Below are 27,387 nucleotides of genomic sequence, written 5' to 3' on the forward strand. Positions count from 1 at the left end.
AGAGAGAGAGAGAGAGAGAGAGCGCGCGAGAGAGAGAGAGAGAGCGCGCGAGAGAGAGAGAGAGAGCGCGCGAGAGAGAGAGAGAGAGAGAGAGAGAGAGCGCGCGCGAGAGAGAGAGAGAGCGCGCGAGCGAGCGAGCGAGCGAGCGAGCGAAGAAAAATATAAAACAGATTAGAGGACCAAAAAACAGCTCTTCCCACAAGGAAATACATGAAAGAATTATTTGATAAGGTAGTCACTTGGAGAGACAATGCAGCACAGACTATGATTGGATAACCCTACATTCAATATAGTATGCAGAAGCAGAGAAAAATGTTAAAGGTTTAAAACAAGTAGCAGACAAGGATGTAATTGCAGGGGTGGTAACTACAAGCAGAAAATTAAAAAGAATAAAACTGCACATTTAAAAACTGTGTTGAGGGCTTGGACGAGAGGAATTTAAGTACATTCAGGAAAACTCATTCAATAATGTGGACGTACTTAAAGGAGCAATACTTAATTTTATGATGGGAAATAAGGCAGGGCAAGTGACTGAAGTGTTAGTTGGGGGCACTTTGGAGAAAGTGATAATTCTTTTAAAGCTCAGAATTCTAAAACGATTGCTAGAACTGATCAAAGTTAAAATTCCAACTTAAAATAAGGCCAATTTTGCTACTATTAAGCAAAACTTTCAAAGTTGATTGGGGAGACAGTCAGGAAATCAGGAGGGCAAAAAAAGGAGAGACGAGATAGCTTTGGCCAATAGGGTTAAGGAGAATCCAAAGAGGTTTTATAAGTGATCGGTGCTGAGTCCACTACTTTTTGTAAATTTATATAAATGATTTGGATGTGAGCAGAGATGTAGTTACTAAGTTTGCTGATACCAAAATTGGAGGTGTAGTGGGCAGCGAAGAAGGTTACCTCAGATTACAACAGGATCTTGATCAGATGGGCCAATGGGTTGAAAAGTGGCAGATGGAATTAATTTAGATAAATGTGAGGTGCTGCATTTTGGGAAAGCAAATCTTGGCAGGACTTAAACACTTAATGGTAAGGTCCTAGGGAGTGTTGCTGAACAAAGAGACCTTTGAGTGCAGGTTCATAGCTCCTTGAAAGTGGAGTCACAGGTAGATAGGATAGTCAAGAATGTGTTTGGTATGCTTTCCTTTATTGGTCAGAGTATTGAGTACAGGAGTTGGGAGGTCATGTTGGAATATTGCAATTCTGGTCACCTTACTATTGGAAAGATGTGGTGAAGCTTGAAAGGGTTTGGAAAAGATTACAAGGACATTGCCAGGGTTGGAGGATTTGAGCTAAAGGGAGAGGCTGGATAGGCCAGGGCTGTTTTCCCTGGAGCATCAGAGGCTGAGGAATGACCTTATAGAGGTTTATAAGGTCATGAGGGGCATGGATAGGATAAGTAGACAAAGTCTTTTCCCTTGGGGGAGTGTCCAGAACTAGAGGGCATAGGTTTAGGGTGAGAGGGGAAAGACATGAGAGATTTAAGAGGCAACTTTTTCTCTCAGAGGGTGGTGCGTGTATGGAATGAGCTGCCAGCTGAAGTGGTGGAGGCTGGTACAATTGCAACATTTAAGAGACATTTGGATGGGTATATGAATAGGAAGGATTTGGAGGGATATGGACCAGGTGCTGGCAGGTGGGACTAGATTGGGTTGGGACATCTGCTCAGCATGGACGAGTTGGACCGAAAGGTCTGTTTCCATGCTCTATGACTGTATAAATACATTAAGGACAAGTGAGTAACTAGGGAGAGTACACGGCCCCTTAAAGATCAACATGGCCATCTATGTGTGGAACAACAGGAGATGGGTGATACTGAAATGAACATTTCATATCAAATATTTACTGTGAAGGACATGGAAGCTCAGGAATAAAGAGTGACCTCTTGGGGGAAAAATAGGGAGAGAGTTCATATTATGGAGGTTGGCTAAGGCGGTGCCAGTAATTAAGAAAAGCTACAAGGAAAAGCCAGGGGACTATAGACCATGAGCCTTACATCAGTGAACAAGTTGTTGGGAGGAAATAGTGTCTCACTAACTTGATCACCACCTCTTTGGGGGGGGGGGGGGGACATGAAGACTGATGGAGGCAGGGCAGTAAACATTGTCAAATGCTTTGCTGAAATCAATGTAGACAAGACCCTGCATTGTAGACTGGTTAGTGAAGTTAGATCACATGGATCCAGGGGAGCCAGCCAGCCAACTGGCTACAAAATTGCCTTGAAGGTTCGACAGAGAGTGGTGGTAGAGGGTTGCTATTTGGACGAGAGGAAAGTAAAGTATCGGTGCTAGTTCACTACTTTTCATAATTTATATAGATTTGGATGTGAATATACAGGTGGATTTGCAGGTAACACCAAAATAGGCAGATCGTAAAGATGATTATTGAAGACCACAGCTGAGATGGGCCAATGCACTGAAGAGTGGCAGATGGAATTTAATTTATATGAATGTTAGGTGTTGCATTTTGGTAATGCAAACCAGGGCAGGACATATATACTCAGTCGCAGGGCATTGGGGAGTGTTGCTGAGCAAAGACCTTAGGAGTGCAGGTTCATACTTGCTTGAAAGTGGAGTCGCAGGTAGTCAGGCTAGAGAAACTGTTTGGTACACTATGCTCTGACCAATAAAAGGTCAGAGTACAGGAGTTGGGAGGTCATGTTGCAGCTACAGGTTATTGGGGAGGCCACTTTTAGAATACTGTGTACAATTCTAGTCTCCCTTCTATAGGAATGTTAAGCGAGAGTGGATGCAGAAAAGATTGAACAAGAGGGTTACTAGGACTGGAAGGTTTTACTTATGGGGAGGCTGGTTTCCTTGGAGCAGAGGCTGAGGGGCGACCTTCTGGAGGTTCATAAGAATGAGGGGTGTAGATAGGGTGAATAGCCAAAATCTTTTTTTCGTAGAGTCCAAAACTAGAGAGGGCACAGGTTTAAAGGTGAGGGGAAGATTTAAAAAAGGACCGGAGGGATAACTTTTTCCACAGAAGGTGGCGAGTGTTTGGAACAAACTGCCAGAGGTGGGTGCAATTACATATTTTAATGTTAATTTGGACAGGTATTTGAATAGCAAGGGTTTAAGAGGTATATGGGTCAAATGCTAGCAAATAAGGTTTGGTCAGATTGGGATGACTGGTCAGCACGGACAAGTTGGATCAAAGGGTCTATTTCTGTTTTATATGATTCTATGAGCCTATGACCCCATAAACTGTATTATCTTGGGTTGTGAAAGATTTTATCAGCAATGCAAGTACTTGTGAGATTTGGTAATCATAAATGTTGATTCAAGTATAAATTTTGGCCAGAACACTAGGAGAAATTCCAGCCTCCTTAGAAAATTACATTTACATTGAGCCAAGGGAATCAGCAGGGTCACATTAATATTCAAATGAAAGACATCTTCTCAATGCAGCGCACACTCAGGTCAGATTAGATTACATTTTCGTAATATTCATTTGTGGGATGTGGGCATCACTGGCTGGCCAGTATTTACTGCATGTCCCGGTGCTCTTGAGAAGGTGGTAGTGAGCTGCTTTCCAGAACTGCTGCAGTCCACCTGCTGACGGCTTACACAATGCCCTTAGGGAAAGAATTGCTTGACTGAGGCTATAATGATTTTAAGCTGGCACTGATTTGTTCAAATTACTTTGAAGTACATTCACTTCTTGTTATATGTAAATACACTACCAGTGGATGTGGACACACTGCCAGCCTCAGACCTGATATGGTGTTTCTTAATTGACAGATTGGGCAGTCCATTCCAGTGTATAAGGGATTTCTATTATACTGCTGCCCATGCACACGTTCCCAGCAAACAATTTTGCGTAACATAACAAGTGAATGTGTTAACATGAAACTTGAATAATCTGAAATTAAAGATTTATCTGAAAGCTTTCATTTCAAACTCAGCTGGGCAGATGCAAGAATACTAAACTTTAAAAGGGAAGGAACAAAAAAAAAGGGTGCAAGTGGACTGAGCATTGTCACAGAATAATCAAAGAACAGCTGCCATCCAAGATTTTGTTTAATTAAATACATGCAACGCTTGAATGTGTTTGCTTGCTTGTAGAGGACAGGGCCTTTTAAATGCAGCTTCTAGTTAATGAGAGCCATATTACATGCCAAACTGAATCTTGAATTGCGAGTGCAATTCTTAACAGTTTGGATTGTTCAGTAAGTTTTATTAAATAAATTTGTTCATGGAATGTGGGCTTCACTAGCAAGGGCAGCATTTATTGCCCATCTCTAATTAATTGCCTCGTAACTGCCCACTGCATAAAGTGGGTCAGGAACCATATGCAAACCAGACCAGGTAAGAATGATAGATTTCATTTTCTGAAGTATGTTAGTGATCCACATGAGCTTTTACAATTATTTCCAATGGGCCAGCTTTGAATTTCAGATTTGTACTTAAATTACTGTGGCATCCACAACTTAACCTTAAATATTGCCAGATGCAGTCATATGTTGGATGCTGTTCTGAATTTTCCAAACACAAGCTGGTTGAAGAGACAATACTTTGCCCATTGCAAAACAGCTAGAGAAATGTGCTGTTTGATAACAATCAATCAGTCAGCAGACCTACGTGTGACATCATTGTAATATGGATTTAGGAAAATCTGTCTAGTGTATGCAGATAGTTTGCCCTACCAGCGCATCCTATTGAATTAGGAAGTGGTTTTCTGACGAGTTTCAATGAAAACTTGATTTAAAGCTCTAATATTGTAAATTATTAGAAGACAATGAAGGCTCCAAATTGATTTTCTATTCCAGAATATTAAAGGAGTTGTGTTCAAATTTCCCATCTGTCAACTCTTACAAACTTCACAGGAATTGTTAACATCCTAATATTTTGAAAAAAGGAGCACATACAACTATAGAATGAGTAATGAGACTAAACCCTCAATTTGCAAATCTGTAAAGTTCATCTTACATCACCATTCTCATGACCTTCAATAAAAACTGGCCGGCAAGACAAATGGTTTGATCTGCATGCTATTGATTCAGTTGGGATTGTGTTCATTTTTTTCAGTAAATGGCAATTAGAGTTAACCCTATCACAGGAACTTTACATATTATACAAGAGATCAAGTTGAATGGAGAATTGCTCATTTCTAGTTAAGATGCAGAATAATTGGTAATTTGAACATTTCAGCCAGCTGGATCATTTTATAAACAGACCTCCTTAGCTATCATGACAAACCTTTTTTTTAAAAAAAAAGAAAAGATTGTGGGTTGTTCTAAAGGGGAGCCTTAATCTTAACATTGCAGAAAGAGTGGATTTGATTGATTTGGTCCAACACAAATCTTTATCAGCAAGTAATGACATGACCTTCAATGTGCAGTGACTAAGTAGCAATTATGATATCAACATTGACTGGAACTGTAAAGTGAATCAATCTCAACTTTCTTTCAAAGGACAAACAGTACAGTTTATTAAGGATGTACTCCAGGGTCTCCAGTTGCCTGGCTGTGAATAACTTCAGACTTTACCATACTGGAATTTGGAATAGTGACATCTTGGGCTTTAATCTACTGGAACTGTTAACACAGAAATTAACTCAAACTTACAAATTTTTCAAGATAAAACAAACTATAAAAACATGATACTTGAGAAGTAGAGTTTTTACGATGATCTTAGGAGTCATCAGCTGTCTTGTCTGCATGTGGAAGTCTAAGCAACAGCTCTTCCAATGTAAAAAAAGAGGAAATATTTCATTTGTTGGAAATTCAAACAAACATCAAAACTGCCCATTGACCTTAACCTCACAGCTGTTTTGCCACTTTGATATCAGTTCACAATGTCTCTTAAATTGGCTTTTGGACCAGTGACTTAGTTTCCACCCGCCAGCCAATGTTCTTTCCCCTCTACTCCAAAACAGAGCTCTCTCGATTTAGACTTGCACAGCTTAGTTCTCCTTGTCCACTATGTATATTTTGAATGGTCCTTTGCTTCTCAACCTCACTTCCAATTCCCTGTTTAACATTCCAATCATACAGCAATGCAGGGAAAAGAAAGAGGGTATGACTTTCAAATGCCAAATCTCTCAATGCTCTCAGCTGACCCTCTATACAGCACTGAGTTGGTGATCATTGCTCCTATGCATATCTCCCTCTACAATACATGGCTTATAAGAAGGCCCCAACTATCTATGAGATAAAGGAAGATTAGTGCTTAGTTTTACTCAAGAGTAACTTGATATACCAGTCTTTAAGCCTTTAACACAAAGACAAGTTCTCATTTATATATCCCCATACAGCTCTGCTTTAAACTATGCAATTTCCTGTAATCCTGTATGTGAATGCGCCCATGTCACACCACCTATTTTATCAAGGCAACTCTTCAGACAGCTTTTTTTTTTACTCCTACACTTAGCCACAGCCCTCAACTTCAAGTTACATTAACCACACCTTTAAATCACCACTCATACATTTCTCCTTAATGCTTTTGCATTTCTTTACAAGTTATTATGGAGATGAAAGACAACAGAAATGAAAGTCATTCAAAGCAACTTCAGCTACACTTCATAAATCAAAATAAAAAAAAATTAAACCAAAAGTTTCAGAATGGCAGCATATACTTCAAGCTGTAAAGACCTCTAATCCAGTTATACCCAGACAAATCCATATCCATTATAAATTAGCAAACAAAGTAGGAGTAGGCTCTTCAATTCCTCAAGCCTACATCACACAGTAAGATCATAGCTGAACAGGCTGGTCTTACCTCGACTGCCTTGTCTATCACCATTAGTTTATAGTAATGTCAACCAAGGATCTATTTAAATATATTCAAAATGGAGTTTGACCAAGCCTCAAATACAAGCAAGGAAGAGAATTCCAAACAATGACAACTAAGATGGACATGAGAAATTTCAAAGGGTGCCTCCCATCTAAAGGAAAAGAGTTTATTTTTGAAGCTTAGTCTGGATTCCCCCGAGGCAACATCATCCCAGCATCTAATCTATCAAGCCACCTCAGATCACCTCGCAAATCTTCTAAACTTCAGTAAATAAGAAAAATTGAGCAAGCTGCGTCCTTAAGGCAAAGTCTTCAGCCCAGTAAACTTAACTACTTCCGATGCAAACTGCACCAATATGTTGCTGCAACATTATTTTCCTTTTCTGCACATCTCCATGGCTATAAATTAATTTCACTTCCTGCATGCTGACTGCACTCTCATGCTGAAGACCATAATACCTCTGTACTGAAGCATTCTGTAGTCTCCCTCCACAGGATGTGGGAATCACTAGCAAGGCCAGAATATCCTTAAGACAGTGATGGGGAGCGGTCTTCTTGACTTGTTGCAGTCCATATTGCTAAGGCATTCTCAGCGCTGCTTGTAAGCAAGGTGCAGGATCTTGATCCACTGACAATGAAGGAACAGAGGTTTCTAAGTCAAGGTGGTGCGCAACATGGAAGTGATGCAATTCCACATGTCTAATTCTGTTTTTCAAGCCAGGAAAAAAGTAATTTGTTTGATAAAGAAGCCCTATGCATAGAAGTTCCTTCAGATCAGTGGTGGGAGGTTTGTCAACAAAGTGGATTGCCTGGATCTCTGGTGTGGAGATTGGAGCATCATTGAAACTGCAAAGACATTTAAAATTTATTTAATTTGTTTCAACATCAATCTCAAAAAATGTTGCCTCCAAATATGCATTGTGAAGACAATCAATTTTTGAGGCTCAAATCCCACCCGATAGCCATCTCAAGCTGAACCAATGCAATTGGAACCTCAGCATCTAACGCTGACCTGTTAACCTGACATTTATCATCAAGATGGTTTATCTCCCACCTCAAATTACCTGTTCCAGTCTATCATTTGTGTTTTTGTTACAGTGACTATTACAATGTTGTGTGGCAAATCTGTCACCCTTTATATCTTTTGTCCCAACCAAAAACCTTTGCTGTTCCAACCCTAACACCACTATATTTACCCATGTGTATTCTGGCTGCCATTTCAAGTCACACCCATTTAGGAAATGCTCAGCATTCAAATCCTCCCTCAGCCTACAGCTCTCCATCAAGAAACATGTCCAACCTTATGTAAAAGCAAAATACTGGTAAAGTTAAATAAAAATAGAAAGAGCCAAAGAAATTTAACTCTCTGCAAGTGTGCTACCAGATCTAATGTTGAGTTGATTCAACATTTCTTCAGAATTCAGTTTTCAATATCCAATCTCATGATCAACAGAAATCTACCTTGAGTCCTTCCCTACTTCCTTTATACCACAAAAGGTCTAACCGTCTCCCTGATATTTCCAAGGACAAAAGTGGTTGGAGACTAAAAATTTAAAAGCATTCTTAAAGCCAACTTTTGATCAAGCTTTTGGTAACTGCCCCAAAGTCTTGTGGTGTCAAATTTTCTCTTATTATAGTACCAGGGAAAGCTTTACTAAATCAAAAGACACTACATCAATAGATTTTATTGGTATTCACCCTAACTGCATTCTTTTTCACAAAATTAAACACTAACATTAATCACCAATGCTTGCAATCTAGTAGTCTAACAGCTGTGAATGTTTTGTAGCCTATCACAATAAACAGTTGTCAACAGCAGAATGCTGTATCTTTTCCCCTTTTAAAATGTTGCTGAAAATTCAACCTTTGTCATCAAATCCTGCATTTAATAAAAGTGCCTGCACAACTGTGTAGAAACAGCCAACCCTGCAGTTCAGCCTGACAAACCTATGGAAACAAATAGTCAAATTTTTTAAAATGACATACAAGCTCCTGTCTGTACATAAGCACATTATAAGCAGAATCACAAATGTTCTATCAGGCACCACATCAGCTGATACAAGATAGTATTCTGGCCAAGACTGAATCACAGATTTTCATTGCTCAAGCTGCCACCGCCTTAAAAAAAAAGCAATTAATAACCAAATATGTTAGGGACAGTTGTAATCACTAACATTCAAAAGCAACACTGCAGAACAGTGTAAATGATATGTGGAACTTGTTCAAGGGGCAACTATTGAGTGTCCTTGATAATTATGTACCGGTCAGGCAGGTAGGAAAGGGTCGTGCGAGGGAGCCGTGGTTTAATAAGGAATTGGAATCCCTTGTTAAATGGAAGAGGGCGGCCTATCTCAAGATGAGACGTGAAGGTTCAATTGGGGCGATTGAGAGTTATAGGGTAGCCAGGAAGGACCCGAAGAGAGAGCTAAAAGCAGCAAGGAGGGGACATGAAAGGTCCTTAGTAGATAGGATTAGGGAAAACCCTAAGGCTTTCTATAGGTATGTTAGGAATAAAAGAATGACTAGGGTAGGAATAGGTCCAGTCAAGGATAGTAGTGGGAAGTTGCGTGTGGAGGCGGAAGAGATTGGGGAGACACTGAATGAATACTTTTCTTCAGTATTTACTCAGGAACAGGGCATTGTCGTCTATGTGAATACTGAGTCACAAATAAGTAGAATGGATGGCTTTGAGGTATGTAGAGAAGAGGTGTTGGAAATTCTGGAAAGGGTGAAATTAGATAAGTCTCCTGGGCCTGATGGCATTTATCCTAGGATTCTCTGGGAAGCAAGGGAGGAGATTGCAGAGCCATTGGCCTTGATTTTTATGTTCTCGTTGTCTACAGGGGTAGTGCCAGGAGATTGGAGGCTAGCAAATGTGGTTCCCTTGTTCAAAAAGGGGAGTAGGGATAGCCCTAGTAACTATAGGCCGGTGAGTCTCACTTCTGTTGTGGGTAAAATCTTAGAGAGAATTGTAAGGGATAGGATTTATGCACATCTGGATAGGAATAATGTGATCAAGGATAGTCAGCATGGTTTTGTGAAGGGCAGGTCGTGCCTCACAAACCTTATTGAATTCTTTGAAAAGGTGACGAAGGAGGTTGATGAGGGGAAAGTGGTAGATGTGGTATATATGGATTTTAGTAAGGCGTTTGATAAGGTTCCCCATGGTAGACTACTGCAAATAATACGGAGGTATGGCATTGAGGGTGAGTTGGAGGTTTGGATTAGGAATTGGCTGGATGGAAGAAGACAGAGGGTAGTAGTTGATGGCAAAGTTTCTTCATGGAGTGCCGTCACTAGCGGTGTTCCGCAAGGATCTGTTTTGGGACCATTGCTGTTTGTCATTTTTATAAATGACCTGGAAGAGGGGTTAGAAGGTTGGGTGAGCAAGTTTGCGGATGATACGAAAGTCGGAGGAGTTGTTGACAGTGAGGAAGGATGTGGCAGGTTACAGCGGGATATAGAGAAGCTGCAGAGCTGGGTAGAAAGGTGGCAAATGGAATTCAATGTAGCTACGTGTGAGGTGATTCACTTTGGGAAGAATAACAAAAAGATGGGGTACTGGGCTAATGGTCGGATACTTGGTAGTGTGGATGAGCAGAGGGATCTTGGTGTCCATGTACACAGATCTCTGAAAGTTGCCACCCAGGTAAATAGTGCGGTGAGGAAGGCATATGGCGTACTGGCTTTTATTGGTAGAGGAATTGAGTTCCGGAGTCCTGAGGTCATGTTGCAGTTGTATAAGACTCTGGTGCGGCCGCATCTGGAATATTGTGTGCAGTTTTGGTCGCCATACTATAGGAAGGATGTGGAGGCATTGGAACGGGTGCAGAGGAGGTTTACCAGGATGTTGCCTGGTATGGAAGGAAGATCGTATGAGGAAAGACTGAGACACTTGGGGCTGTTTTCATTAGAGAAAAGAAGGTTTAGGGGTGACTTGATTGAGGTGTACAAGATGATTAGGGGGTTAGATAGGGTCGACAGTATGAACCTTTTTCCGCGTATTGAGTCGGGTATTACAAGGGGGCATAGCTTTAAATTAAGGTGGGGTAGATATAGGACTGATGTTAGGGGTATGTTCTTCACTCAGCGAGTTGTTAGTTCATGGAATGCCCTGCCAGTAACAGTGGTGGACTCTCCCTCTTTATGGGCATTTAAGAGGGCATTGGATAGGTATATGGAGGATAGTGGGTTAGTGTAGTTTAGGTGGGCTTGGATCGGCGCAACATCGAGGGCCCAAGGGCCTGTACTGCGCTGTATTCTTCTATGTTCTATGTTCTATGTTCTAACACTCTGCCATCTACATTCTACAGGATTAATATCAACAGGAACTGAACTCAACTAGTCACAGCATCATGCTGATTAGAGTAGAGCAGAGGCTGGCTCAACTGACTCGAGGGTCACAATGTACAAGGCTTAAACCTGAAGTTAGACAAGATTTTGAATGGGTACACCTGCAATGTTAAAACACCAACACCATCCAAACCAAATTTGATTAGTGTCCTTAAACTGAACTATCAGTTGTGTTTAACACATGAACAATTGACAGCTGCAACTCAACCAAAAACTTAGCTTAACAGTTGCTTTCAGCCACTTAAACATTATGACAGTAGAACTGCACCTCTACACCTCCATCTGCCATGACTAAGGGCCTCCAAGTCCTCAGTTTCTTCCTCTTCCAACATCATCAACAGTACCCTTCCACTGACACACATTCGTTTGGCTGAACTGGTCCTCACCCTTAATTTCTCCTTCGGATCCTTCCACTTCCTCCAGACCCAAGGGGTAGCCACGGGCACCCGCATAGGCCCCAGCTATGCCTGTCTCTTTGTCGGCTATGTAGAATAGTCCATCTTCCGTCGTTACCACTCCCCACCTCTTCCTCTGCTACATTGATAACTGCATCGGCATCACTTCGCGCTCCCGTGAGGAGGTTGAGCAGTTCATCAACTTCAACACATTCCACCCCGACCTTAAATTCACCTGGACCATCTCTGACATATCCCTCCCTTTCCTGGACCTTTCCATCTCCAGGAATGACAACCGACTGGACACTGACATTTTTTACAAACCCACCGACTCCCAAGCTACCTCTTCCACCCTACCTCCTCCGAAAATGCTATCCCATATTCCCAATTCCTCTGCCATATCTGCTCCAAGGAGGACCAATTCCACCAAAGAACATGCCAGATGGCCTCCTCCTTTAAAAGCCACAATTTCCCCTTCCCACATGGTTGAAGACGACCTCCAATGCATCTCATCCACATCCCACACCTCTGCCCTCAACTCCACCTCTCCAACCGTAACAAGGACAGAGCCTCCCTGGTCATCACCTTCTACCCTACCAACCTTCACATCATCCGCCGATATTTCCGCCACATTCAAGTGGACCCCACCACCAGGGATATATTTCCCTCCCCACCGCTTTCCGCAAAGACTGTTCCCTCTGTGACTACCTGGTCAGGTCCATACCACCCTCCCCTGCCACCGCCAGAATTGCAAAAATCTGCGCCCACACCTCCATCCAAGGCCCCAAAGGTGCCTTCCACATCCAAAGTTTCACCTACCATCTACTAACGTCATTTACTGTGTTTGTTGCTCCTGATGTGGTCTCCTCTACGTTGGGGAGACTGGATGCCTTCCCACAGAGCGCTTTAGGGAACATCTCTGGGACACCCACACCAATCAACACCACCGCCCCGTGGCCCAACATTTCAACTCCCCCTCCCACTCTGCCAAGGTCCTGGGCCTTCTCCACAGCCACTCCCTCACCATCCAACACCTGGAGGAAGAACGCCTCATCTTCTGCCTCGGAACACTTCAATCCCAGGACATTGTGGACTTCTTCAGGTTCATTTCCCCTCCCCCCCAGTTCCAACTTTCTAGCTCAGCACCAACCCCATGACCTGCCCATCTTCCTTCCCACCTATCCACTTAACCCTCCTCTGACCTATCACCTTCATCCCCACCCCCTTCCACCTATTGTACTCTTTGCTACCTTCTCCCCAGCCCCACCCCACCCTCCCGTTTATCTTCCACCCTGCGGCTCCCTGAAGGGCTTTTGCCCGAAACGTCGACTTTCCTGCTCCGCAGATGCTGCCTGACCTGCTGTGCTTTTTCAGCACCACTCTAATCTAGAGTAGAACTGCATGTCATGGGAATACGATTATCTGACTTGGAAATATACTGCTGTCGCTTTATCACTGGATTAAATCCAGGTTTTATCAAGAACACCATTTCAAGGGCTGCAGTGCACCATCTTCTCAGAGCTACAAATAATAAATGCAACTTTCCAAAGATATTTTTCATCCAAGTACTACCTATTTTTTTTTAAAAAAGCATTTTGTTTGAATGTACTGTGAAACGAGATAGCTTCTAGTCACTACTAAACATGTGGAGTTGCAAAACAGGCCAGAAAAATAGAGGATGCACAAGAAATGAGAATGCTGACAACTAGCACCATTATTTGCTTTTTTTCAAAAAAAAAAAGGCTCACTTTTGAAGAATTGCAATCAAGATCTTATCAATTCACTTCAAAAAAAAAAGTTAGAATTCACCATGCAAGCTAGCTTCACAACAAAAATTACTACTCCTACTGCAAATGTTGTCCAAATTGAGAGCTGATAAAGCTGACAACTTGGAGGACTTGAATAAATGAAAATTGTGAATTTACTTGGATTTTTCTCTGACAATGGTTACCTTATCTCCATAGATCAAAATTAAGTGTTAATTTGTCTAGATTTTTGTTTGAAGATGGATGTGGAAACAAAGATGTGAAATATCTTAAACTGCAAGCTCAATAAGAACTGCAAAAGATTCAAAGGCAGAAAAGGCTATGATCCAAGAATTGGAAAATGGGACAAGATTGTTAGGTGTTTGTTTTTGACCAACACGGACGTGATAGAAGAAAAGATTTTCTTCTGTGCTGTAGACCTCTAAGACTATGACTCTATGGAGGACATCTGAACGCTCTGCAGCTTGGGAGGTAGCAGTGATTGTCTTTCTATAGCTGTGTTTAGGAACAAACTATTAGCATTAGTGGTTACAGCTGTAACGTGGTAAATTTCCTCCTTAAAACTCTTAGCAGCTCCCACCTACAATTCCGCTTAGTCCCACTATTTGTTCTGAACTCCAACCTTCCACATTCTCATTGCTTAAAACTGCTTCCAGAGATTGACTTTCTTCAAAGCAAACTTCCTAATTCAAATACTATGAAATCTACATCTTAAGAGGCTCCCATCACATTACAGATTATACCGTCAATATCTGTAACAAGCAGCTTTACACTGAGTATCTTTATACAAAGTAAAATTTTAGATGCCATCCTATTGCCAAACACCAAGTCTGGATATTCAACAGGATCTGCACTGGGACTCTAGTCATTCAGTTGCGGTATAAACTCTTAGGCAACCTACCCTTGAATAGACTGAACAACACTTTGCTGTAGCTAGACCAAACACTAAAAAGGGATGCCACAGCGGCATTCAGAAAGATGATATCATATTTAAGACATTCACAAAAATTCCAATGAAGCGACAAAACAGATGACTTCCAGATTGCTTTTCCATAAACCAAAAAAGGCTCAGGTTATACATACTCCTGATGAACAGACCAGTCATTTTACAAACAAAAGTGTGAAGAAACTCAACATCTAGAAGCATCTGTAGAGAGAAACAACAGTTAATGGCTGGAATCTAGTGAACTGCCTCAGACAATAAAAAAATACAAATGGGCATCATTGCAGTGAATTCTCAGTCAAGAACTAGGCAAAAACTGTACAGTTTGGAAATTTCCTGCCAACAGTCTGGATTGGATTTGAATTTAGATATTAACCTTTCATGTTGCCTAAATTGCAAACTTTATAGTGTATAATGCTTCCTGTTACTTAACTCAAATTAGGTAAAAGTTATGTGCAAATAATGATCAGGATAAAAGTTTGTTAAACCATAGCTATATCAAGGACAAGATATGTCTAAGAATTACCCAGCTAGGAATAGACTAAAAGCTCATAGTTATCAAGTTATATTGATATTGCAATGCATCTTTGACAGCATTTACAGGAAAACTGATTTAGTTTAATTTTTTCATCAGTATTTGAGAGAATTTATGATCAAAGTTAAACCCTATGGATGAGAAGAGAAAGCAGAGCCAAAAGCATCTCCAAAAACCACCCAAGTTGTTCCTGATCTGTCCACTCTTTAAATGCCACCACCGCCACAACTTCTAGCAAAGTCTCAACTACTTCTCTCTTGGCGAACCAACTTAGTAAATGATAAAACGGTGAAAAACTTAAGTATGCACCACTTTGTGACAACATAGTGATTGCATGAACTAGTGCTGCAATATACTATCAACTGATCCTGATTTCATTCAGATTTAGTGGAAATAGATTTTAAAAAGCAAATCACTGACCACTGACCAAATGAAATATGGCATGCACCAAAATCACTGTTTTACACTTTGCCTCTCTTCTTTCAGTTAACAAAAGAAACCTGAAGCCTCAACTCTGGCTCCTCAAAACTTCCATGTCCACTATTTTCAATACATATTTTCAGAATCTGAAGTACATGTATTTGGCTTGGAGATAAAAGAGTAGAACAGAGTTTCAAACTCATTATACATTAAAAAGTGAACGAGCAGCCAAGGATGGGAATAGCTAACATGGAGTTTCTTCTACACTGCCTGAACAGCATGGTTTTGGTCATGGAGTGAGGGTGAGGACAGAGGCAGAGTGGCATCACCAGTGTGCACATGGAAGCTGATATTTGGCAAAAGCAGTCGTGATATGCAGCAAGTAGTTAGGATCTAAAATATATTGTCTGAGTGCATGGTGGAGGCAGTGTCAATTAGAGGATTTTTAAAAGGATTTCAATTATCTGAAAAAGGAAATGTTTGCAGGCTACAGGGAAAGGTCAGGGGAGTGACACTAGCTGAATTGCTCCTTCAGTGCACCCAGCACAGACAATGAGCCAAATGGGTTCCTTCTGTGCAGTTACTTTTTTTTTTACTGTTATCTGCCATTATACACAAAGATGAGGAGACGGAGGACCAGCATACTGATGAATAAGAAAGTTCTCGATACAGAGCACTCAAAACAGCATTGAGAAAAACAGATGAAAGGCAAAAAAAGGATGTTAGATCATTGAAAAAAAAAGTGAATTTGGAGATCACAAGGGAGAGAGAAAGAATGAAATGATCAATTATGTTAATTGTGATGGAGAGATCTGTCATGGTGTACTTTCTGTGAAGATCAAGCTATGCATATACTCATTTTAATTCACTGAACAAGTTTACCTTAGCGAATTGTATTTTTATAGGAGTGCTGGAATTGAATCACAGTTGCAACAATACAATGAGCCTTTACACTGAAAAATAATTTAAGTAGGTGGAGTAATAGAAGCAGAAACATTAGCGATTGCGATAACAAGCAGCTGAAGTAGGATTCGAAAGTTGTCAGGTGCCTGATTGCTTTTAAAAAAAACTTTCAAAAGAAAAACAAAACTATGCTGATGCAAATCTGAAACAAAACGCTGGGGAAAGTCAGCAGGTCTGACACCTTTGAAACGCACAGGGAAAGAAAAATCGCCACTGATGCTGTCAGACTCGTTCTGATGGCCAGGGCTTTGTTTTTAAATGTTTCTTTTAAGTATTGACGTTTGGTCAAATCAAAAATCAGCAAGATAGTGAATTGTAGACTTGATCATATTTACAAACGCACTACTAAATCTTCTGCCGAGGAAAATCTGTAGTCAAGTCACCCCAAAAGCTCTAGACAAGTAAAAAGCAGGATTGGCAATCACTTGAAATGAAGCCTCTCAACGGGACATTAAAACAAAGTGCCCAAATTCTGTAAATACAAGTTTATTCTTCTCCAATTTTCTTAGTCATAAAACATTACTTCCTGCCCCCAAGACCAATATTGTGGCTCGAGTTCAATTCCTAAGATTTCAGAACAGGACATTCGTGCTGCATTACACACCGCATCGGGACAGTCGACTCGAAACACACACAATCAAGAAATGCCGCCAAGTTGCAGTGAGACCATTTCTGTTCATAATTAGAACTTTAAAAACACAAATCGAAGATTCGAGTGACCAGAGGGCACGCGTTTGTTACTTGACGCAAGCTTTAAACTGGGGTGTGGTTCCTATTGCAACGAGTGAGTAGACAATAAAACCCGACGTCTGCAAATCTCTTGAGACAATAAAAATATTTGCAGCTTAAAGCTGAAGATCTCCAAACTAGATGCATATGAAAATATTTTGACAATTAAATCAGCTTGTATTGAAAATTTCAGTGTACTGTCAAAATTCAAATTACAGTTGCTTTAATCCTCGGGAACCTGATCGTTTCAGCTTCAAATCGCCAATTAGCATCCCTCGACAGCTATTGTAAACTTGTTACACAGCAAGTTAAACACGCCCAACCAACACATCTTCAAGCTGCAATAGTTCGGCATTACTAAAATGGGGAAAAATTGCTCGTTTTAGAAACAGACTATCGAAACTGTCAAGGGCGCAGGACGCCAAGGGTTTCGACATAATCTAAAGTGGGTCAGCGACAGACAAATTTGTCGTGTGTAACGAGCCAAATTTGAAAAACAAGTGGAATAAACATCACGCAAATCCTTGTGCCCAAGACATGGTCTGCTAAAAGCCTCCCCATCCCGTCAAAACTGCGAACTTATGCCAAATTTGGGAGCGTGAATTTCACTAGAGAAGTACAACCTGGCATTCATACAGAAATGCAGGTAACGCTCTTCCATCATCTTGCCTGTTATATCAGCAGGCCAGACCCGCCACGTTACTATGCAGTAGCCGGAAACAGCCCTGGGAATCCTCAACATGGACTCCATACACCAAGAAATGTCATACAACACACGTTGCGCTGTACAGGACATTGGTTAGGCCATTGTTGGAATATTGCGTGCAATGCTGGTCTCCTTCCTGTCAGAAAGATGTGGTTCAGAAAAGATTTAAGGATTTTGCCAGGGTTGGAGGATTTGAGCTATAGGGAGAGGCTGAACAGTCTGGGGCTGTTTTCCCTGGAGCGTCGTAGGCTGAGGGGTGACTAGAGGTTCACAAAATTATGAAGGGCATGGATAGGGTAAATAGGCAAAGTCTTTTCCCTGGGGTGGGGTAGTCCAGAACTAGAGGGCATAGGTTTGGGGTGAGAGGGGAAAGACATAAAAGAAACCTAAGGGGCAATTTTTTCACACGGACGGTGGTGTATGGAATAAGCTGCCAGAGGAAGTGAGCGAGTCTACTACAATTGCAACATTTAAAAGGCATCTGGATGGATACATGAATAGGAAGGGTTTGGAGGGATATGAGCTGAGTGCTGGCAGGTGGGACTGGATTGGGTTGGGTTGGGATGGGATATCTGGTCAGCATGGAAGAGTTGGGTCGAAGGGTCTGTTTCCGTGCTGTACATCTCTATGACTCTATGACAAAGGCCATCACCAAGCTTAGTTCAATAGTGCAGCTGGGAGGGTAGAGGATAATATCTGCTGGACTGGGCTTGGACATGGCAACATGTTTTCACCCATATTCATAGATAGCACTAATTCAAAACAAATTTGGAAGTTCAAAATTGGGCATCTGTGAAGAACCATCAGGCACCAACAGCCATCTCCATAGCCCAGTGGTTGCTTAGCTCCACCAATGGACAACCATAGAGCAGTTAGCCTACTGCTAGAAGAATCCATTATTGAAGGTTATCACAGATCAAATGGATTCCTTGGTGCAGAAAGAAAGAGCCTATTGGGCCTGCACTTATCCTCTGAAGAGCATTCCACCCAGGATTTGCACCACATCACAGTAACTTCGCTTTTACCATGGGGTAACCCACCTCGCTAGCCCACACATCCCTGAACACTGGAGCACATTAGCATGGTCGATCCACCTAACCTGCATATTTCTGGACTGTGGCTGGAAACTTGAGCACCCAGCAAAAACTCTCAGATGCAGGGAGAATGCGTAAGCTCCACACAGTCACCAATAAAGTCATAATAGGTGAAAGCAGAGTCAACAGTTATGAAAATGAAATCATGCTTAGCAACCAACCCCACCGCCTTGTGGCTAACCACTAACTCTCCCTTCCACTCTCAAGGAGATGCAAACTTTGGGGGGCCTCCACCGCCAAATCAAAGCCACTCAACTGAAGGAAGAACACCTCATCTTCCATGTCAGGACTCTACAACTACACGGCATCAATGATGTAATCAGTTTCCAAACCTCCTCTCCCCATCCCAGATCCAACCCAGCACCACCCTCTTGACCTGACCTACTGTCCAACCTCCTTCCCACCTATTCAGTCCACCCTTCCCACCAACTTATCACAAATCACCAGCTGCATCCAATTGCCATCCCACCCACCTTTGCCTAGCCTCACTTCCCTATTTCTCTCTCAGCACCCTCTGGCTAATGCCCAAAATGTTGCCTTTCCCATTCAAGTGATGCCTGACCTGCTGTATCTTTCCAGCACCACACTTTTTGACTTTGACTCTCTAGCATCTGCAGTCCTCATTCTTGTTATTGATTAAGTAACGAGCAAGATGGATAAAGTGAAACATGTAGATGTTTTAGCTTGATTTCCAAAATGTAGATAGCACAAAGGTAAGCTAAGAGCACATGGTGACTTAACATGGATACATGATTACTTTATGAATAAAACAGAAGGAATAAGGGAATATTTTCAGTTTACAAATAGTGGAGTGCCACAGGAATCAGCTAGGGCCTCCACTATTTGCAATCTATTGCAATAGCTTGGATAAAGGGTACATGGCACGATTGCCAAAATTCTCTCAACACACCAAGAGACAGGAAAACAAGTTTCAGAAGGACATTCAATACTGCAAAGAGCAGTTAAGAGAGTAGGAAGAAATAAGAGCATAATGTTAGAAAATTTGAACTTGTCCATTTTGGTAAACAAAGAGCGATGTATTCCTAAATACATAAGATTTAAGAACCTGGTGGTTCAGACAGAGGTGTCAGACAAATCATTAGTATGCAGATACAGAAAAAAGGTTAGGAAGTAAATGGAACCTTGGTATTGCATTGCAAGAACAAAACTAGCAACATTTTATTGTTGCTCTTCAGGTCAAAGGTGAAAGCACATCTGGAGTACATTGCTTTTGTCTCCTTGTCTGAAGAGATTACATTAGATTAGATTAGATTACTTACAGTGTGGAAACAGGCCCTTCGGCCCAACAAGCCCACACCGACCCGCAACCCACCCAGACCCATTCCCCTACACCTAACACTACACACATTGAGCTGGTAGTTTAGAGAAGGTAGATTTTGACTCATTCCTGAGATGAAAGGCTGAATCATTGAAAAATGAGAAACAGTTTGGGGTTAAAGCCATTAGAGTTCAACTTGGGAGGTGATCTAATTGGAAATCAAATCTTGAGGGGAATAGATAAATGGATGCCAGTCTTGTAAAAAAGATAATTAAAAGACCGGTAAGAATAAGTAGTCTTTTAAACCAGAGGAGAATAAAGAATTTTGTGAATCAGTTGTGGCAGTCTCATCTGAGAAAAGTGCTGACTGTGTCACAATTTATTCAAAGTTCAAGACAGAAATTTTGATGGAAAAAAAAAAAAGAGTCTGAAGTTACGCAGAGCAGACAGAAAAGTGGAGTTGAGACTACAATCAGATCCACCAGGATCTTGAATGACTGGCAGACCTGACTTAAGGTTTTTCCCCTAATCCTACATCCCATGACCATATCTTAAGAGTGGACAATTAAACAGGAAGTAGTTCTATAAGTATTCCCATCCTCAATGGTCATATAACATGAAGGTAAAAAACAAGATTAAAGTGTTTGCAACTAGAAGTATTCTAATACAGCTACACTGGCATTGAAGAGAGAAATATAAGCATGTCGTGTCTAACATACATAGGAATTTAATAAAATACCTCCAAACAACCTATCCTGCATTTAAGTGAATCATTTTTTGGTTTCAATAATTACACACATTTTTACATTTCAGAAAAAGCTCTTTCCTGCTGTATGCTTGCATTTGGCATCAGTGGTCTAGACTCCCAGTGGACGTCATTAGAACTGAATATTCAAACCAACAGGAAAGGATTTTGCCACCTTTCAAATTCCCTTATTTGAACATTGATTTAGTGTGGTGTCATTTGTCCCAGTTTCAATCTGTAAAACTGACCACCATTTTCCCACCTGTGTGATCAATAATCCCAAACATTTGAATTAGCCATACTTCACTACTGCAGTCAGGAATCTCATTAGCATTTCAGAGTATGGCCAGATGAGAACCTGGCGGTTTCCACACTTCTCTGCATTGCATGTATCAGTGAAAACACTTCTGCACATTATCATATCATTTGGCCAATTTCAGTGATAGGCAGTGCCACCTGTCCGTAGGGGTACCAAGTGGATCTAATGCAGAATTAATCTGTTTATATCCAGATGGGCAAAATGGGAAAAAAAGTGATTACAGGTAAATTAGTTCAGCCCAGCTCATTACGGAGGGGGCTTGTCAGAACAGAATTCTAAACTTAATATTCAGTTTACTGCAATAGCTATCTCTCCATTACAAGACCAGTAGCAGGGATGTTTGATGCTTATAAAATACATATATAACAAGGCATCTGATAATGAAATTTCCACTTACAGAAAGACCAGGATATTACAAGTCATCTTATGCCCTTACAGATGTAAGTGTGCACTATTTACATAATACATTGCAGTAATTCATTAAGGCCACTCTCACAGCACCTTCCAAAACTACCAAAGAGAAGGGCAGCAAATGCATGACAATACAAACTGCAAATGATCCTCCAAATTAAAACAGCATTTGATTTCAAACTACATTGCTGTTTTTTCACTATCATTGGGTCAAAAACCAGAAGCTGCTTCCCAACTTGACAGATCGCCACCTCCTTCTGAAAATGTGTTGCTGGAAAAGCGCAGCAGGTCAGGCAGCATCCAAGGAGCAGGAGAATCGACGTTTCGGACATGAGCCCTCCTTCTCAAGACCAACCAGGGATTGTCAATAGATTGCCAGAAATTAATCTCATTATGTTGGGAACACCTTTGAAATCATGTCCATAACTGTTCCAGACCCAAGGAGGAGAACTAGCTACTTTTTTAAAAAAAAACAGACCAAAGTCATCTTGTACCTATGCTGTTAAATCTCCCAAACAAGGCCTTGACATTCTTCAAAGTATGTCAAATTCTGAAAGCCACTGGTGAAATCTAGGTTTGAGAGAAAAAAAATCTGTAGATGCTAGAATCCAAGGTAGACAAGGAGGAGACTGGAAGAACACAGCAAACCAGGCAGCATCAGGAGGTAGGGAAGTTAATGTTTCTTCAGGTAGAGTCAATGAAATATAGTTAATGACTTAATTTTAAAAGCTTTTTTGTATTTTGGTAACTGGAGCAAACAGGATTTGCACAACCTTGCATTTTATATACCTTTCAGGGAGAAATCAGAATTAGTGCAGAGGATAGAGAAATAAATTCTCACCCAGAGTTATTCAGATAAGAGTGTATCACAAGCAGCTGCTCAGTTAAATCACAGCTTGTCAAAAGAAAGCAAGTGCCAAGCAAAATGCCAAACCATATAATATTGGTATCATTGCTAATATATCTCCCCTCAGTCAGAAGTGTTGTGAAGTCAGGACTTGGACATGAGGTTCAGTCAGTGCAAGACTATGGAAGTATATTATGAAGAGAGCCACAGCCTATGCCTTCTAGTGGCCAGGAAAGATTCATAGACACCAAACACAGTTCTACTTGTGTCTTGGCCAATTATTCAATCCAATTGACTTAGTTTAATTCTACTGGATTTAAACACGCAAAGGTGGCTCAGTGATTAGCACTGCTGCCTCATAGCACCAGGGTCTCAGGTTCAATTCCAGCCTCGGGCGACTATCTGTGTGGAGTTGCACATTCTCCCAGTGTCTGCACGGGTTTCCTCCGGGTTCTCCGGTTTCCTCCCACAGACCAAAGATGTGCAAGTCAGGTGAATTGGCCGTGCTAAAGTGCCCATAGTGTTAGGTGCATTAGAGGGGAAATGGGTCTGGGTGGGTTACTCTTCAGAGGGTAGGTATGGACTGGTTGGTCCGAAGGGCTGGTTTCCACACTATAGAATCTAATCTAATCAAACTAGAGACTTTCTTTAAAGAGCACATCACTTCAGCCATATGGGTCTCTAAATTGATTAAAAACAAAAAACTTTTTTGACCCCCTGGCATCCTAACACTATTACAATAGAGTACTCTTGAAATATTATCATTGCTTCAAATGTATGTCATCTCACAGATGGTTAAATAGAATACCTCCTTGTAGGCAATAGCACTTCAGGCCAAACTGCCTTGAACTGCACAAAGAATGCTGAAAATTAGTACAGATTAATGTTAAATGTGAATTCCACACAATGGAATTTCAATGGGAAATCTGCAGCTGAGAAATGCTTAAGCCTACTTGCTAGCATCCATTCCAAATAGTACATATTCAAACAACAAACTTCCAATTCAAAATCCTACAAGAGCCAGTTAAAGCAGGGGCAAACCCCTTTCACAGGATAGGGGCTTGGAAGTGCATGGAAATACCCCATCCCCAGTGGGAAAGGGGGAAATCACACAATACGATATCCCAAAGACGAAACGGGAAAGGAAACCGCATCATCGCCTCCACCCCAAAACAACGGGGGGGAAAAGGAGGGGGCCAATACAATAATACCCCTCCAAGAGGGAGAGAAAAACACATCACCCATCTCATCCCAACCAAATTGGAGGAAAGACAGGTTGAAGAGGGAGGGGGTCTCTCTTCTGTCCCCGCCCCACCCGAAGGAAGGGATCGCGCGCAGTGGGACCAACCGTCAACTCGGAGACATTTCGTGACCTCAGACGGCGTCAGGACATTGAAATGCTCACCGGTCACGGCACCGAAGAAATGAGAGATCAGCCACTGCCACTAAATGCAGATCGCTCACCAGCCACTCTGACTCTACCCCCGCCCCGCCCGTCCGATCACTGTTAATATGGCGGAAGATGGAACAACGCTCGTCAGAAGGGCAGGGCGGGGCGGGATTAGTGCAGTGAGCGGAACTGGCGTGTCGTGTGTAACGTCACCACGGATGAACACTTCCGGAACCATGCTGACACCTAACTGGCGTCACGTGTATGTTTTACACAAGGAGGTTGTCAAGTAGTGCGTTTTGTGGAGTGTACAGTATTTTTCGGAAAGCAGCGTCATTCCTTTTATATCAGATTCACCTCACTTACGCTGATGAAAACAGATTGGTTCCGGGGTGGGGTGGTCATCGTCATGTGTGCGCCGCGCCAGTCTTTTCATTTTCAATTTATAACCGTCCAAAGTTGATATTCTATTCTACCATAAGGTCTTCCATCCATCGCCTCTCTCACTAATCTGTTTACTATTAAGATGTACCCTGCCTTTGGTTATATCAATGTTTACATTCATTCCAAAATAATGCCTGCTGTTACTGGACTATCTGGTCGCTCTTGAAAAGGAAGAATATTAATACAGAAGTTAATGAGCGGAAATACAAATTGAATTAGGAAGTGAAGCAGAAAAGATCTGAAAACAATTATTAATAAGTCATGTGGTATACTCGGAGGATTGGCTTGATCGGAAAGAATGGATCTTATGCAAGCAAAAGCAAAGGAGATAAGTGGCACTCAGTATAAATGACTGAAAACAACAGTCGAGGATAAAGTGGTATTAACAACGCAAAATGAAATAAGAAAACATGAAAAAAATGTGCAAAAATTAAAAACCTCGCAAGATTGAGCTAGAGGAAAGTAACACTGATTTTGTTGGGCCAGAAATACTCGAGAGTGAAATCAAAGCCTCCACAAATTAGGTTAAAAACTGAAAAGCACTCGGAGATGATGGAATTCCTTTTTAAGTTGATTGAAAACAAGTGACATCAATACTATATTTACTAAACAAGATATTACTGAAGAGGAGAAAGAATGAAGGATTTCATGTAGACATAAATAATCACCTAAAAAAGAAATCAAAAGCATTCCAATGTTCAAACTTTCATGTGATATAACTGATTGTCCGCACAAAGGTAAAAAGGCAAAGAATGGCAGAAAGAAATGGACAGAGAAGCAGTCAGCATATTATTAAGGAGATGCAGTTTAGTAATTTGGACAGGAAGTATATGATAGTTTTATATATTGTGAAGAAGTATTCAATTGGGTTAACTGAATTAGGCTCTTGACAGGGCTGAATGATACTTAAATAGACTGTAGAGATAGACGGTTTGTAAGAAATCTGTATGTGAAACAAAAAGCAAGCCAGCGTATAGTAACAGAAAGTCAGAACAATGTGTAATTGGAAGATCAGTCTGACGGGTGTTTCTTCAATGCAGATTATAAATGAAGCATTTCATGACAGAATCTGGCATTAAATGGAAGGGGAGGAAATTATATAATTTAGCTTTACTGATGATAAAGCGTTTGATGGAAGTACAGAAGTTTCACAGAATAGGCAGCTACAAGAACACCATAAAATAAGACACGGGTGTAGAAATAGGGCATTCAGCACATCAAATCTGTTCTACTATTCAATTATGGCTGTTTTGTTTCTCAATCCCATTCTCCTGCCTTCTCCCGTAATGCTTGATCCCCTTACTAATCGAAACACTAGTTATTTCAGTCTTAAATGCACCCGCCACAGCCTTCTACGGCAATTAGTTCCAAAGATTCATCACCCTCTGGCTGAAGAAAGTCCTCTCCATCTCAGTTCTAAAAGGATGTCCCTTCATTCTAAGGCTGTGCCCTCGAGTTCTAATCTCTCCTACAAGCAGAGTCATTTTCTCCACATCCATTTAATGCAGGCCTCTCAATATTCTAAGTTTCAGTCAGATTCCTCTAATCTTTTTAAACTCCATTGAGTACAGACCTGGAGTCCTCAACTATTCCTCATATGACAAGCCCTTCGCCCCTGGGCTTATTCTTGTTAACATCCTCTGGGTCACCTTCATTGCTGGCACATCATTCCTTTGATATGGGGCTAAAACAGCCCACAGTATTTCAAATGCTGTCTGACCAGAGCCTTATATAGTCTCAGCAGTACATCTCTACTCTTGTATTCTAGCCCTCTTGAAATAAATGCAAACATTGCACTTGCCTTCCAAACTGCCTTATTAACCTTAAGAGAATCCAGAACTAGGACTAGTCCCTTTACGCTTCATATTTCCAAAGCCTTTCCCCATTTAGAAAATAGTGCCTCAAATATTCCTAACAAAGTGCATAACCTCACACTTTCCCACACTGTATTCCATCTGCTATTTCTCTGTAGTCCAGTGGCCCTTCCTCAGTTCATTAACCCAAAACGTTAACTCTGATTCCTCTCCACATTTGCTGCTGGACCTGCTGAGCTTTTCCAGCAATTTCTGTCTTCTGCAGTTCTTTCATTTTCTATAATTTCCTGTCTTTAGCTTAGACTAGATTACCTACAATGTGGAAACAGGCCCTTCGGCACAACAAGTCCAAACCAACCCTTCGAAGAGCAACCCATCCAGACCCCTTCCTCTACATTTACCCCTGCACCTAACACTATGGGCAATTTAGCATGGCCAATTCACCTAACCTGCACATCTTTGGACTGTGGGAGGAAACCGGAGTACCCGGAGGAAACCCGCACAGACACAGGGAGAATGTGCAAACTCCACACAGACAGTTGCCCGAGGTGGGAATTGAACCTGGGTCCCTGGTGCTGTGAGGCAGCAGTGCTAACCACTGAGCCACCGTGCCACCCTAACCTCTGCCTCCTTTTGTAAACAGGGTGTTACATTAACCATTTTCCAATCCTCTGGGACCTTCCCTGACTCCTGTGATTCCTGAAAGATCACCACCAATGTCTCCACAATCTTCACAGCAATCTCCTTCAGAACTCTGAGGTATAGTCCATTTGGAACATGTGATTTATCCACCTTCAGATCTTTCAGCTTACCCAACACCTCCTGATGATCTTGAAATTCTGTGATACTCGTCTCTTCCACTGTGAATACTGATGCAAAGTACTATTCAGTTCCTCCGCCATTTAGAGTCATAGAGATGTTCAGCACGGAAACAGACCCTTCAGTCCAACCCGTCCATGCCGACTAGATATCCCAACCCAATCTAGTCCCAACTGCCAGCACCCGGCCCATATTCCTCCAAACCCTTTTTATTCATGTACCCATCCAGCTGCCTTTTTCTTTGTTTCCAATTACTATCTCTTCAGTCATGTTTTTCAGCAGTCCAATGTCCACACTTGTTTCTGTCTTAGCCTATATAGATATGTGGAAAAAAGTCCTTGCAGTATTTTCTAATATTATTAACTACCTTACACTCATGTTTCATCTGTCCTGTCCTTATTACTTTTGTAGTAGAGCTCTTTTTTTAAAAGGTTTTCCAATCCCCTGGTTTCCCACCAATCTTCAGCACATTATATGCTTTTTCTTTTGCTTTTATGCTTTCCCTAACTTTCATTGTCAGCCCTCATCGGACCCTTAGTATGTTACTTCTTCCTTGGGATGAACTTCTGCTGTGCGTCGCACAAGAATATTGTGTCCAATTCTGATCTCCTTTCTGTTGGAAGGATGTTTTGAAACTTGAAAGGGTTCAGAAAAGATTTACAAGGATGTTGCCAGCGTT

General features: G+C 41.4%; 1 protein-coding gene across 6 annotated transcripts in view; it reads right to left on the reverse strand.

The window, feature by feature from the left end:
* The window catches only part of LOC122549313 (ras-related protein Ral-A), a 52,231-nt gene extending 28,424 nt beyond the window's left edge, over positions 1-23,807 (reverse strand). For 2 of the 6 annotated variants that reach the window (XM_043688922.1, XM_043688921.1), the window contains exon 1: positions 23,647-23,807. The gene's annotated coding sequence lies outside the window, so the exon portion shown is untranslated. Of the gene's footprint in view, positions 1-23,589 lie in introns of all 6 variants that reach the window. The other 4 variants (XM_043688926.1, XM_043688923.1, XM_043688927.1 and 1 more) reach the window with 3 other exon arrangements.
* Between the last annotated feature and the right edge of the window lie 3,580 nt (positions 23,808-27,387).

The sequence above is a fragment of the Chiloscyllium plagiosum genome, chromosome 4 (assembly GCF_004010195.1).
Source record: "Chiloscyllium plagiosum isolate BGI_BamShark_2017 chromosome 4, ASM401019v2, whole genome shotgun sequence".
Lineage (NCBI taxonomy): Eukaryota > Metazoa > Chordata > Chondrichthyes > Orectolobiformes > Hemiscylliidae > Chiloscyllium > Chiloscyllium plagiosum.